The 13,431-nt window shown below is 45.5% G+C and overlaps 1 long non-coding RNA gene across 2 annotated transcripts in view; it reads right to left on the reverse strand.

Annotated features, from left to right (window-relative positions):
- Nucleotides 1–9,295, reverse strand: part of LOC310754406 — a 65,982-nt gene extending 56,687 nt beyond the window's left edge. For both annotated transcript variants that reach the window (XR_014543808.1, XR_014543809.1), the window contains exon 1: nucleotides 9,168–9,295. This is a non-coding gene — a long non-coding RNA (uncharacterized lncRNA). The remainder of the gene's footprint in view (nucleotides 1–9,167) is intronic.
- Between the last annotated feature and the right edge of the window lie 4,136 nt (nucleotides 9,296–13,431).

The raw sequence follows: 13,431 nt of genomic DNA on the forward strand, positions 1-13,431 counted from the left end.
TACTTTCCCATCATGGAATTCTTGATTTTAGCAAAGATACCGTTCTTTTTGGGCCTTGGCTTCCCAATCCTTGTTTTAAAATGTCTACAATAGGGAGGGGGACTGACTTCCTTTTTAGATCCCCCCCCGCTCGTCTCAAATCCAAAAAATTTTTCTTCTTTTAAACCCGATTTCCAATTTACTCACGGGTTGTTGTTAAAAGTCCAAATTCTCAATGGAAGAAGTCAGCGCTCTCCGCCGGATGGCATGCGGCTTCGCTCGGCAGGGATGGCAGAGGACTCAAAGCACCACGCTTCTCCCCGGCACCCGATCCGTAGCCTTTAAAAAGGCTCCTTCACGAGTCGGGAGGGCGCTAGCGGTGCTAGCCGAGTCTCCAAGTCCACGGCCCCCGTGGCCGTGGTTTCTAAGGGTCCCCGCATCGCCGGTGCGGTAAAACCCAGCCCCTGCCGAGCCGGCTCCCTCCGGAGCTCGGAGGGAGTCCGCCATTCGGCGATGGCGCCAACCCGGAAGTCCCCAAAACAAAACAAAACTCTTTTAATGCTACTTACTGACCCATTTCCACCCCTATTTCCATCATTTCCTACTAAAGGTCAATGTGTATCCAGATGGACTGCTAAATGTCCATATCTCTGTGTGGGGTGGTGGTGATGGTATGAATTGCTTTCCAGACTTTTCTTGCACAACCACAGCTTCTCTAAAGCTTTTCTAAAGTAACTGCAAATATTACAAACAATTCACTGATAATAGAAACAATAACAAACATGGTTACAAAAGGGCAACAGGAGACAGAACAAATGACATGCAGCAGGGGCATTTACTATTGAGTAGGAGCACAAGCCTCTACCTTGGAATGCCACAATGAGTGCTCATTCGTATGCAGATATAATTATGGATTGGTATACTAGCCTACTGGCAGACTGGGGATATCTACTCATAAAAAGCAATTGATGAATTTGTAAATTTTGATTTCTCTCTGTTTCTCTTTTTTTTCAATCTTAAATTTGGTTCTCCACATTTCTGCAGCAGTTTGCATTTTTTAAATGTCCTCATTAACATTCATTTCTATTGGCAAAACCTACTGGTGTTTCGCAGCTTTCTGACTAGTTGCAGGACCTTAGCCAGACCTAGCAGAGTACACGCAGAATCCACGGAAGCAATTGGCGACTTGGCTGCAGACAGGATAGACGAAGCAGGAACCAGGAACTTGTAGTTAGGTGTTTATTATATACAGTGGACTATTTACACGAACAGAACATGGATCTTTTGCTAGCTCTCTCTGACAGGACTCACAACTCCTACACTGACACAGAACTCTGAACCTCTGAACCTCTGAACTAACACATTCCAGTTAGTAGGCCATTATCACTCCCTTGAGAGAGCTTGACCAATCAGAGCGGTCTCCATGTCTCTGTTATCACCAGGCAGACTTACTTCTTCAGATTGCCTTCTGGCTGTCTGCCAAACCTTAACTGACTCTGTGTGAGTAGCTACACGTACACAGTTTCCCAACAATTTCTCCACATATATACCTAAAGGAGCACAATATCAATCTTCTCAGGCCTTATTGTGAGGCCTTGTCTGTGGTGCTTGCACTGGCTGCAGCCTGGCTGGCACTGAGCCATAGTAGGGCCTTCTTGGTGGCAGCTCCCTGTGAGGATATGTGATTGTTTTCAAATGTTTTGAATAATTTTATTTTATTTTATTTTATTGCTGTAACATTTTTGCATTTGCCACCTTGGGGCTCCTTTGGGAGGAATGGGAGGAATACAATTATTAATTTATTTGACCCATATTCCTAATATGCTCATTTATGCAAGCAATCCCCCCTAACATACTGCATTTTTACAAGTTATTTTCATTAATATATGCACTTGTATGCATGCTTCCCTCTAAAATGTGCATGTTTTGTACCCTTTACTTAGATAACTGCAAATTTCTAAGAAGTGTGAATTGAAAAATAGGTTTCAAAGCCACCGAAAAGGAAAGGAAGAGAAGAAATGGGAGGAGCAGAAGGGAGGGTAGAAGTACTAAGGGTTCAAGGTGACAGGGGAAGGAAGAGAGAGGTGATCAGGAACGGGAGCCAGAGGGAAGAAAGCTTTGGCAAAAGTTTTGTCTTCTTCCCTTCGTTTTCTCTTGCCTCTTCATCTTACTTTGCAGCTTCCATTGCATCCGCTAGCTCTCACCCGGCACAACTATTTAGAATAATTAGGTCAATAACGTCCTTAGGAGGACAACCAAATTTAAGCACAAATTCGACCCATAGCTGTGAGGCATACGTGAGCTTTTTTGCAGAGAAAGTCCTGTTGCTCCGCCGTGACCTCCCTGCCAATTTAGATACAGTGAATGAACTGGAGGCCCCTCGACTGACTTCAGGTCCAGTGTTGGACCATTTCGAACGGATACTCCCTGCTGATGTGGATAGATTCCTCCAAGTTGGTAGGCCCACCACCTGCCTCCTTGATCCGTGCCCATCTTGGCTGATTAGGGAGTGTCCAGATGTTGCGCGGACCCCCTGGTTGAAATTATCAATTTGTCCCTTGACACGGGAACATTCCCAGGGGAACTGAAGGAAGCAGTGGTGTGTCCACTCTTAAAGAAAACTTCATTAGATCCCTTAGGTAAAGTAAAGGTACCCCTGCCCGTACGGGCCAGTCGTGTCCGACTCTAGGGTTGTGCGCCCATCTCACTTAAGAGGCCGGGGGCCAGCGCTGTCCGAAGACACTTCCGGGTCACATGGCCAGCGTGACAAGCTGCATCTGGCGAACCAGCGCAGCACACGGAAACGCCGTTTACCTTCCCGCTAGTAAGCGGTCCCTATTTATCTACTTGCACCCGGGGGTGCTTTCGAACTGCTAGGTTGGCAGGCACTGGGACCGAGCAACGGGAGCGCACCCCACCGTGGGGATTCGAACCGCCGACCTGACGATCAGCAAGTCCTACGCGCTGAGGTATTACCCACAGCGCCACCCGCGTCCCTGTATTAGATCCCTTAGACCTACCCAATTACCGCCCAGTTTCAAATCTTCCATATCTGGGTAAGGTAATTGAGAGAGCGGTTGCCGAACAGCTTGGTAGGTTTCTGGAGGAAACATCGGCTTTAGATCCATTTCAGTCCAGTTTCCGTCCTGGTTTTGGGACCGAGACGGCTCTGGTTGCCCTAACAGATGATCTCCGTAGACAACTGGATCAAGGCGGGTCAGGACTGGTGATTCTTTTAGATTTGTCAGCAGCCTTTGACATGGTCAATCATGATCTTCTGGACCACCGCCTCGCAGACGTGGGGATACAGGGCATAGCTCGTAACTGGCTGTGCTCTTTTATCTCTGGTCGGGGACAGAGGGTGGTACTAGGGAGGGAAATGTCGTCACGCCACTCCTTGGTGTGTGGAGTGCCGCAGGGCGCAATTCTCTCCCCGAGACTTTTTAACATCTTTATGTTTGCCCAGATTATCTGGAGGTTTGGGCTAGGCTGTCACCAATATGCTGATGACACTCAGCTCTATTTGCTGATGGATGGCCACACCGACTCAGCTGTGGCTGGATAGTTTCATGGGAGCTGATTGAAACTAAATCCTTCGAAGACAGAGGTCCTATGGCTAGGTCGGGATGGCATGGAGATGAGGGACCAACTCCCTTTTCTTGCGGGGGCCCAATTAGTGCCATTGCCTTCCGTTAAGAGTTTGGGTGTAATCCTTGACGCCTCCCTTTCCATGGAGGCACAAGTTACAGCAACAGCCAAGGCGACATTTTTCCACCTTCGCCGCATCAAACAGTTGGTCCCTTACCTTTCCCGCCCTGACCTGGCCACAGTGATCCATGCAACGGTCATCTCCAGGCTTGACTACTGTAATTCGCTCTACGCGGGGCTGCCCTTGAAGCTGTCCCAGAAACTCCAGCGGGTGCAGAATGCTGCAGCGAGGCTCCTCACGGGGTCTCTGCCATGGGAGCATATTCATCCAGTGCTTTTCCAGCTGCACTGGCTCCCGGTGGAGTACAGGGTCAGATTTAAGGTGCTGCTTTTGACCTTTAAAGCCCTTCATGGCCTAGGACCCTCGTACCTACGGGACCGCCTCTCCCGGTATGCCCCACGGAGAGCCTCAAGGTCCATAAATAGCAACACCCTAGTGGTCCCGGGCCCTAAAGAAGTTAGATTGGCTTCAACCAGAGCCAGGGCCTTTTCAACTCTGGCTCCGGCCTGGTGGAACACTCTGCCTCATGAGACCAGGGCCCTGCAGGATCTGATTTCTTTCCGCAGGGCCTGTAAGACAGAGTTGTTCCACCTGGCCTTTGGCTTGGAGCCAATTTGATTCCCTCCCTCTCTTTCTTTTTTCTTTTCCTTCTCCTGTGAGGCGGCTACATTTTAATATTTTAATGTTTCAATATTTTAATGTTGCATTTTAATTTTGTTTTTAAGTTGTAATCATTCAACTTGTTTTTATTATTGCTTGTAAGCTGCTCTGAGCAGCCAAGCTGCTCATGCCTTGGCTGGGGAGGGTGTATAAATAATAATAATAATAATAATAATAATAATTATTATTATTATTATTATTATTATTATTATTATTATTATTATGCAGTTTTCAGCAGATGTATGTATGTATCCACACACATGCATCCGTGTGCAAACATGCATGTGTTATATGCAATATTGATATGAACTGTCTATTTCTCTTAGCAAACACACATTTCACTCAAGCACTACAGTGGTACCTCTGGATGCGAACGGGATCCGTTCCGGAGCTCCGTTTGCATCCTGAGCAGAACGCAACTTGTGTCTGCGCATGCACGGGTCGCGATTCATCGCTTCTGCGCATGCGCGTGACGTCATTTTGAGCGTCTGCGCATGTGCGAGTGGCGAAACCCAGAAGTAACCCATTCTGTTACTTCCGGGTTGCTGTGGAACGCAACCTGAAAACGCTCAACCTGAAGCATCTTTAACCCAAAGTATGACTGTACTAGGTTGATAGTGTGATTCTAGACACGTCCCCTCAGAAATTCCGTGGGACTTACTTCAGCCCCAATCTTTTTTGTGATGTTTTTGTGGTTCAGGCTGTTCCATGTTTCATAAATGAATATAGGTAATTTTCTATGTAAACTGCTTAGAGGTTTTGACAATGAAATGGTGTACAGATTGTAAATAAATATTATTATTATATTATATTATATTATATTATTTTTTCAATCTCCTAATCATGATCAAACCAATGAACAAACACCAAGTGACCACCCTGGGTTTTTAGCCAACAACCCAGTTTTTTAAAAAATGATGGGTTGGCCAGCAGCTGTTGGAAAAAAATAACTACTAGTTTTCTATATTACATGGAATACAGGTTGGAAAAGGCTTTAAAGCAACCCTAAAATAAGGGAGGGGAACAAAAACTGAAGATCTAAAAGGTGCACCAAAGGTGACTTAAACTTAATTAAGCTTTCCATAAGTCGAAAAGAATAGGAACGAAGAAGGGTATTGAAAGTAGTGACAAAAAAAATTAGAGATAAGCAAACCTTGGGGGGGGGGAGAGTTTAAACCTAAGGTCAGAGGGGAGAGGGGATGGAAAGTTATGCTGCTAAGCCTTTTAATTATTACTGCTGCGGCACAGACTTAATTTTTTCCTTGTCTCGGTCTGCTGGTAGGTGGCCGGTACGAACACCATGCCTAATGTTCACAGAAACCAATAAAACATCTCGAACTGCACAGACTGTCTTCCTTCCGGCTGTGCAGCAGCTTTTAAACCAGTGTTTTATGTAATAATCCTTTGTAGGAATGTGGGGAGAGGAAATTAAGGTGCAAAAACTTAATAAAAATCCAATTTTCTGAAGCATTTGAGACGAATAAAATGGAGCCCTGCGACTGGTTCTCATTATGGCATGAGAAGTCCTTTATCACTGCTTCCTCCCTCATATGCAATCTCAAATCGTGTTTAGCACAACTGTGGCATTTTCAAGAATCAGGCCACCCTGCGGATATAAAAGAGGCAAGTTCCTTTGAGGATCCACTTCCCTCGCAGGAAATATGGTTAGATTTTCTGTGCTTCTGGTCAGCTAGGAAAGCTGAATATCCGTAATTATAAATATTTTCAGTTCCTCCCCTGCCTCCTCCCATTTCCCACTGTTGCTTTTATCAAGGCTAGGTTTCATCAAAACTACGCTGGGGCCATGCTGCAGTTCAGCTAAGTAACAGGGTATTGTTTATTGTTGTTGTTGTTTAGTCATTTAGTCGTGTCCGACTCTTTGTGACCCCATGGACCAGAGCACGCCAGGCACCTCTGTCCTCCACTGCCTCCCACAGTTTGGTCAAACTCATGCTGGTAACCTCGAAAACACTATCCAACCATCTCGTCCTCTGTCGCCCCCTTCTCCTTGTGCCCTCCATCTTTCCCAACATCAGGGTCTTCTCCAGGGAGTCTTCTCATGAGGTGGCCAAAGTACTGGAGCCTCAGCTTCATGATCTGTCCTTCCAGTGAGCACTCAGGGCTGATTTCCTTAAGAATGGAGAGGTTTGATCTTCTTGCAGTCCATGGGACTCTCAAGAGTCTCCTCCAGCACCATAATTCAAAAGCATCAATTCTTCGGCGATCAGCCTTCTTTATGGTCCAGCTCTCACTTCCATACATCACTACTGGGAAAGCCATAGCTTTAACTATACGAACCTTTGTTGGCAAGGTGACGTCTCTACTTCTCAAGGTGCTGTCTAGGCCTGTCATTGCCCTTCTCCCAAGAAGCAGGCGTCTTTTAATTTCGTGGCTGCTGCCACCATCTGCAGTGATCATGGAGCCCAAGAAAGTAAAATCTCTCACTGCTTCCATTTCTTCCCCTTCTATTTGCCAGGAGGTGATGGGACCAGTGGCCATGATCTTCGTTTTTTTGATGTTGAGCTTCAGACCATATTTTGCACTCTCCTCTTTCACCCTCATTAAAAGGTTCTTTAATTCCTCCTCACTTTCTGCCATCAAGGTTGTGTCATCTGCATATCTGAGGTAGTTGATATTTCTTCCGGCGATCTTAATTCCGGCTAGGGATTCATCCAGCCCAGCCTTTCGCATGATGAGTTCTGCATATAAGTTAAATAAGCAGGGAGACAAAATACAGCCTTGTCATACTCCTTTCCCAATTTTGAACCAATCAGTTGTTCCATATCCAGTTCTAACTGTAGCTTCTTGTCCCACATAGAGATTTCTCAGGAGACAGATGAGGTGATCAGGCACTCCCATTTCTTTAAGAACTTGCCATAGTTTGCTATGGTCAACACAGTCAAAGGCTTTTGCATAGTCAATGAAGCAGAAGTAGATGCCTTTCTGGAACTCTCTAGCTTTCTCCATAATCCAGCGCATGTTTGCAATTTGGTCTCTGGTTCCTCTGCCTCTTCTAAATCCAGCTTGCACTTCTGGAAGTTCTCGGTCCACATACTGCTTGAGCCTTCCTTGTAGAATTTTAAGCATAACCTTGCTAGCGTGTGAAATGAGTGCAATTGTGCGGTAGTTGGAGCATTCTTTGGCACTGCCCTTCTTTGGGATTGGGATGTAGACTGATCTTCTCCAATCTTCTGGCCACTGCTGAGTTTTCCAAACTTGCTGGCATATTGAGCGTAGCACCTTAACAGCATCATCTTTTAAAAATTAAAATAGTTCAGCTGGAATACCATCACTTCCACTGGCCTTGTTATTTGCAGTGCTTTCTAAGGCCCATTTGACTTCACTCTCCAGGATGTCTGGCTCAAGGTCAGCAACCACACTACCTGGGGTATATGAGACATCTATATCTTTCTGGTATAATTCCTCTGTGTATTCTTGCCACCTGTTCTTGATGTCTTCTGCTTCTGTTAGGTCCTTTCCACTTTTGTCCTTTATTATGGTAATCTTTGTACGAAATGTTTCATATCTCCAATTTTCTTGAACAGATCTCTGGTTCTTCCCATTCTATTGCTTTCCTCTATTTCTTTGCATTGCTCATTTAAGAAGGCCTTCTTGTCTCTCCTTGCTATTCTTTGGAAATCTGCATTCAATTTCCTGTATCTTTCACTATCTCCCTCGCATTTTGCTTGCCTTCTCTCCCCCACTATTTGTAAGGCCTCATTGGACAGCCACTTTGCTTTCTTGCATTTCCTTTTCATTGGGATGGTTTTCGTTGCTGCCTCCTGTATAATGTTGCGAGCCTCCATCCATAGTTCTTCAGGCACTCTGTCCACCAAATCTAAATCCTTAAACCTGTTCCTCACTTCCACTGTGTATTCATAAGGGATTTGATTTAAATTGTATCTTACCGGCCCAGTGGTTTTTCCTACTTTCTTCAGTTTAAGCTTGAATTTTGCTATAAGAAGCTGATGATCTGAGCCACAGTCAGCTCCAGGTCTTGTTTTTGCTGACTATATACTCTTTGTATCCTGTCTGTTCTCTAATGACGATGAGATGCACAAGGCAGCCAACAGCAAAATTCAACAAGAGCAATGATATAGAATATCCATATCTACCTAGAAACCAGGAAGGTCAGTGAGGAGGTATTCTGCCATGCAAATAGTCTCCCAGCAGTGAACTTGCTACTACTTTCCATAAAGGAGAGGAAGAGGGAGAAGCAGCAGTGATGCACCAACGGCTCGAATTTGGCACCTCTGGACTCCACCAATAGCCCAACTGCCCCACCCCTCCCTGTTGTTGTTGTTTAATTAGCCAAAGGCCTGGGAGAGGAGAATCATAGAATTGTAGAGTTGAAAGGGACCCTGAGGATCATCTAGTCCAACTCCCTGCAATGCAAGAATATGCAGCTGTCCCACACGGGGATTGAACCTGCAACTTAGGTGTTAACAGTGCCATGCTCTAACCAACTCAGCTATCCAGGCTCTAGGAATGTCTTTTTCTGGTGCCTAAAGATATGTAATGAAGGTGCCAGGCAAGTCTACCTGGGGAAAGCATTCCACAAATGGGGAGCCACCACAGAAAAGGCCCAATCTTGTGTTGCCACTCCTCTGACGGAGGGGGCACATGAAGAAGGGGTGTCAGATGATGATTGAAAGATCCAGGTTGGGTCAAATGGTATGCAACAGAAAATCTGATAAACAACGGTGAACCTGCTGCCAGGAGGTCAGGTGTGTGGCACTGCCCCTTCATGCTGCCCACCACTGCTCTAAACAGCACTGCAAATAATGACAATCAAACAGAAAGCAAAACATCCACATACCTGACCCAAAAGAAGAGAGACAGGTGTGGCAGGGACCGTAGTAGGGAAATAGAGCTGCATCATTCAGTTGCCCTGCACTGTCTCCCGGTGGTCACTTTGGATGGGTCTGGAGGAGAAGGCAAGTGCATAGACTGAAGGAACAGAAAGTCACTCTGGGTCAGTGGTGGAGATTCAAGCTCGGGGGGGGGGGAGCAGGCAGGGGCATGGCCGGTGTGCATCCTGGGGGCATGGCATGCTGCTCGCAGGTACGTGGTGTGCATCCTGCAATGGCACCCCACTGGGATCGTGCCGCCAGGGGCAGTGCGCTCCCTCCACACCCCTGTTCCTCCACCAGTGCTCTGGGTATCTTGTGCTGTGGCCCTCTCAAATCTGGAACTGCAGCTGACCCCAAGATTTGTTTATTTATTTATTTATTTACTTATTTACTCCACCCTCCCCAACCAAGACCGGGATCAGGGCAGCTAACATCAAGTATAAACACAATTGATTAAAATACAACTTAAAAACAGGATTAAAGTACAACTTAAAATGCAGCCTCATTTCAGTGGAAGCCCAGATCAAAAACTGTTTGGGGGGAGAAAACATCAAATCTTCACCAAGGCCAACTATCCAGACTGGTCCCACGTGGGCCAGAAAAAAGCCAGGGAAGTCCCCAAATAGGGGTTCCATCACAGAAGGAAAAGGAAAGGGGGGGGGGAGGATGAAGCTGATTCCAAGCCAAAGGCCAGGTGGAACAACTCTGTCTTACAGGCCCTTTGGAAAGAAATCAGATCCCACAGGACCCTGGTCTCATGAGGCAGAGCGTTCCACCAGGCCGCAGCCAGTGTTGAAAAGGCCCTGGCTCTGGTTGAGGATAATCTTCCTTGCTATTTATGAACCTTAAGGTCCTCCGCGGAGCATACCAGGAGAGGTGGTCCCGTAGGTACGAGGGTCCTAGGCCACAAAGGGCTTTAAAGGTCAAAACCAGCACCTTAAACCTGACCCTGTACTCCACCGGGACCCAGTGCAGCTGGAAAAGCACTGGGTGAATGTGGTCCCATGGCAAGGACCTCATAAGGAGCCTCGCCGCGGCATTCTGCACCTGCTGGAGTTTCTGCGACAACTTCAAGGGCAGCCCCACATAGAGCAAGTTACAGTAGTCAAGCCTGGAGGTGACCGTTGCATGGATCACTGTGGCCAGATCAGGGCAGGAAAGGTAAGGGACTCTTTATCTCTCTATAGAGCAAAAAACACAAAACAGCCTGATGATGACTGAGCACAGATAGTTGTTATGAGTTGCTACCTGACTGTTGAGCAGGGGTATAAATAGAAAGGTGGGGAGGAGGGATGGAATGGAGTATCTTGGGAAAGTGCAATGGCTTGCTGGAATCCTGAACAGGATCCTGCCACTCTGCAACATTGTGTTGCAGGTTTCACTTGTAGTTACTATTGTCAGGGGAATGATTGCGTAGGAAGCCACCATCGGGTGGTGGTTGAATTTGCTAATTGTTAGAATGGCTTTAATAATCCCATTCCAAAGTTGCAAAGAATAATAGAGTTGTTGCTGTTTTTGAAATTATTATCAGTCCCAAGAGAAAGCAACAGCATTTTCATGGCTCAAACTTCAGCATCAACCTTCTTCAGTTTTCAGCAGAGAATTTCCTCCGCCCATCTTCACTGAATTCAGGATCCCTATATTATTTAGCAAGATGTCATTTTTTTCCTGGCCTTTGCACACTCGTGTAGCCTTGTACTTTCTTTTCTTTTTTTTCCTGAGGTGAAGGTTTCTGTGCCTGACAACTATTGCCACACAACATTTGTGTCAAATGTTTGCAACACCATAATTTTCGACAGTGCATCTCGAAGTCTAACAAATGCCCAGAGCTACCCAGTTTGCAACTATGGTGGCAAAGAAATGAGTTCTTTAAAGGTGCAAACGTATTCTGGAGGTGGTGATTGAAAGCATTTTTGCATCTCGACATAGATGCAAGTTAGCATTACTTGTCCCCGACATCCTGTCAGGCCCTCGAGTGATCAAGATAACAACTCCAGGAAGGAGAAAGAGGAAAAGCATCTCTAACCATCAGGGTGCCGTTTTGCTCACAGTTCAGCTATAAAAATTTGATTAATATGTTGTGCTTGCAGGTTACCGTGTTCAAGTGATGATTTTATTTTATTTTTGCTTGCTTCTCTGCTCACAAAACTCTCAGTTCTCTGTGACTCATCTGCTTTACAAAGTTGAACCCAGAGTGCTGGCACACAAAAGGAAACTACATAATTGAACTAAATTCTGCAAATCAGAAAAAAAATCTAGTTTTTAAAAAGGTGTTTTTGCCTCTATATTCCATTTGCAGAGAATGCAGTCACTTAGCAGGAACATTTATTAGCACTGTTAATTTCTATTCCTGGTAGAATCAAAACTCAAACAGCTTGTTACCCAATAAAATCTCAACGGGTTTCTCCCCCTCTTACTTGTAATCTGATTAGAGGAGCTGTCATTTACTTAGAGCGTAAGCAGCCGATCTGAGTTGCATCTTTTATAGAAAAGCTCCATTAACAGCCAAAAAGAAATGTGATCAGTGACTTATATACTTAACTGTCAAAGAACAACATTCAAGTCAAAGGAAAAATTTAAAACGAATGAGTAATGAGGACTCAGGGAGCAGGGAGGGCAGCTACTGCAACAAAATTTTAATAGCATGTTATTCCAACACCCTAATTGGAATAGATGGAATGGATGTGCCAGCAGTCAGCCAAGCTAAGCACTAGAGAAGGGTCCCAGGGACGCAGAGGGTTCCATAGCAACCCAGGAGGATGTGCTGAAATTCACCACCCTCCCCACTGGCCCCCTACCGGGCAAGTAGCAGTGATAGATCTATAAACTGAGGCTTTGCATTTTAGGTAAATTAAGATGACGAGCGACCATCATAGATGGGAGATGAGCTTGGTGGGGGCAGCAGCTGAAGAGAGAGAGAGAAAAATATTGCATGGTTACACTGGGGTGGGGGGATGTTGCATCTGTGTTGAGGGTGGGTGTGGGTCCATTGGCAGCACTGTGCCAGGAGTTCCCAGGAACCTGGAACCAATTCTGCCCCTGCTTAGTTTTACCTGGATCTGCTAGTATCTCCCTCTTGTGCGCGGATGATGCTATTTTGGCTATATAAAGACTGACAGCCCTTGAGACCGCTATTAGTGTATATAATGAATGTTTTACAGCAGAATTCAAGTTTTGCGGGTGGGTTCTCAATCTGGTGAGAAGTACAACCACCATCTCTCATCATTAGCTTGTACATGACATGTTCAAAGGTCCATACCAAGAGCCTCTTTATAGGATATATGTTAAGTGACTCACGTTGCATGTAAGGGTAATTTAATATAATTTGATTTACTTCTTTCTCTCTCTGGTTTAAAATATGGGCCAATAAAATGATTCGCACCTGCCTATTTTTCTTCTTCTTCTTATCCTGGCCAATATCTTTTCATTGCACAGATGTATGACAAGAACAAGTAGTGTGCTCTCCTCAATGCAAGAGGGAGGCTTAGCCTGGCAGTTTTAAAGCAGGGAGCTTACAGTGCAAAAATAGGATGCAGAAACTACACAGGTGTTGAGAAGAGAGCAAATATGAACAGATCCAAGCCTATAATAACCAGCTGGTATACATGTATATATATATATACACACACAGACACTGGAAAAGAGAGAGGAGCACAAAATTCTCAGCAAGAACAGAAATAAACACTCTTTTATTCTGTCAGGAGTGGTTGCATGTTCAATTTATGCAGAAGTGTTGTCTGTTTACATGTGCAAAATAGGTGCATAGAAAATGTCAGCTATGACATACAATTGGTGGAGGAACCCGTCCCATCGAGTGCAAAAAAATTCTCTGGCAATGGTTAGTTGATATTCCACTGAGGTCCCAATACAAGCTGTTTCACATTTATATGTCAGTACTGTGTAGTGGTTAGAGTCTTGGACTGGGACCTGGGAGACCGGAGTTCCATTTCCCACTCACCCACAAAGTTCACTGGATGACCAAAGCTACCTTACAAGGTTGTTGGGAGAATAAAATGAAGGGTGGGGGAAGAGAACCATGTATACCACTTTAGAGAACCATGTATACCACTTTCAGCTCCATGGAGAAAAGGTAGGCTATGCAAATGATACCCAGGGAGGGCAGTGAGCGAACTGTGTGATTGTCACGGTTGGAGGATGGATGGAGGTTAAGAGATTGTGCTTGAATCCCAACAAAAACAAAAGTGTTGTTTCTTGGGCACAGGGAGCAGG

The sequence above is a fragment of the Podarcis filfolensis genome (genome assembly GCF_964270895.1).
Source record: "Podarcis filfolensis genome assembly, chromosome: Z".
Classification (NCBI taxonomy): domain Eukaryota; kingdom Metazoa; phylum Chordata; class Lepidosauria; order Squamata; family Lacertidae; genus Podarcis; species Podarcis filfolensis.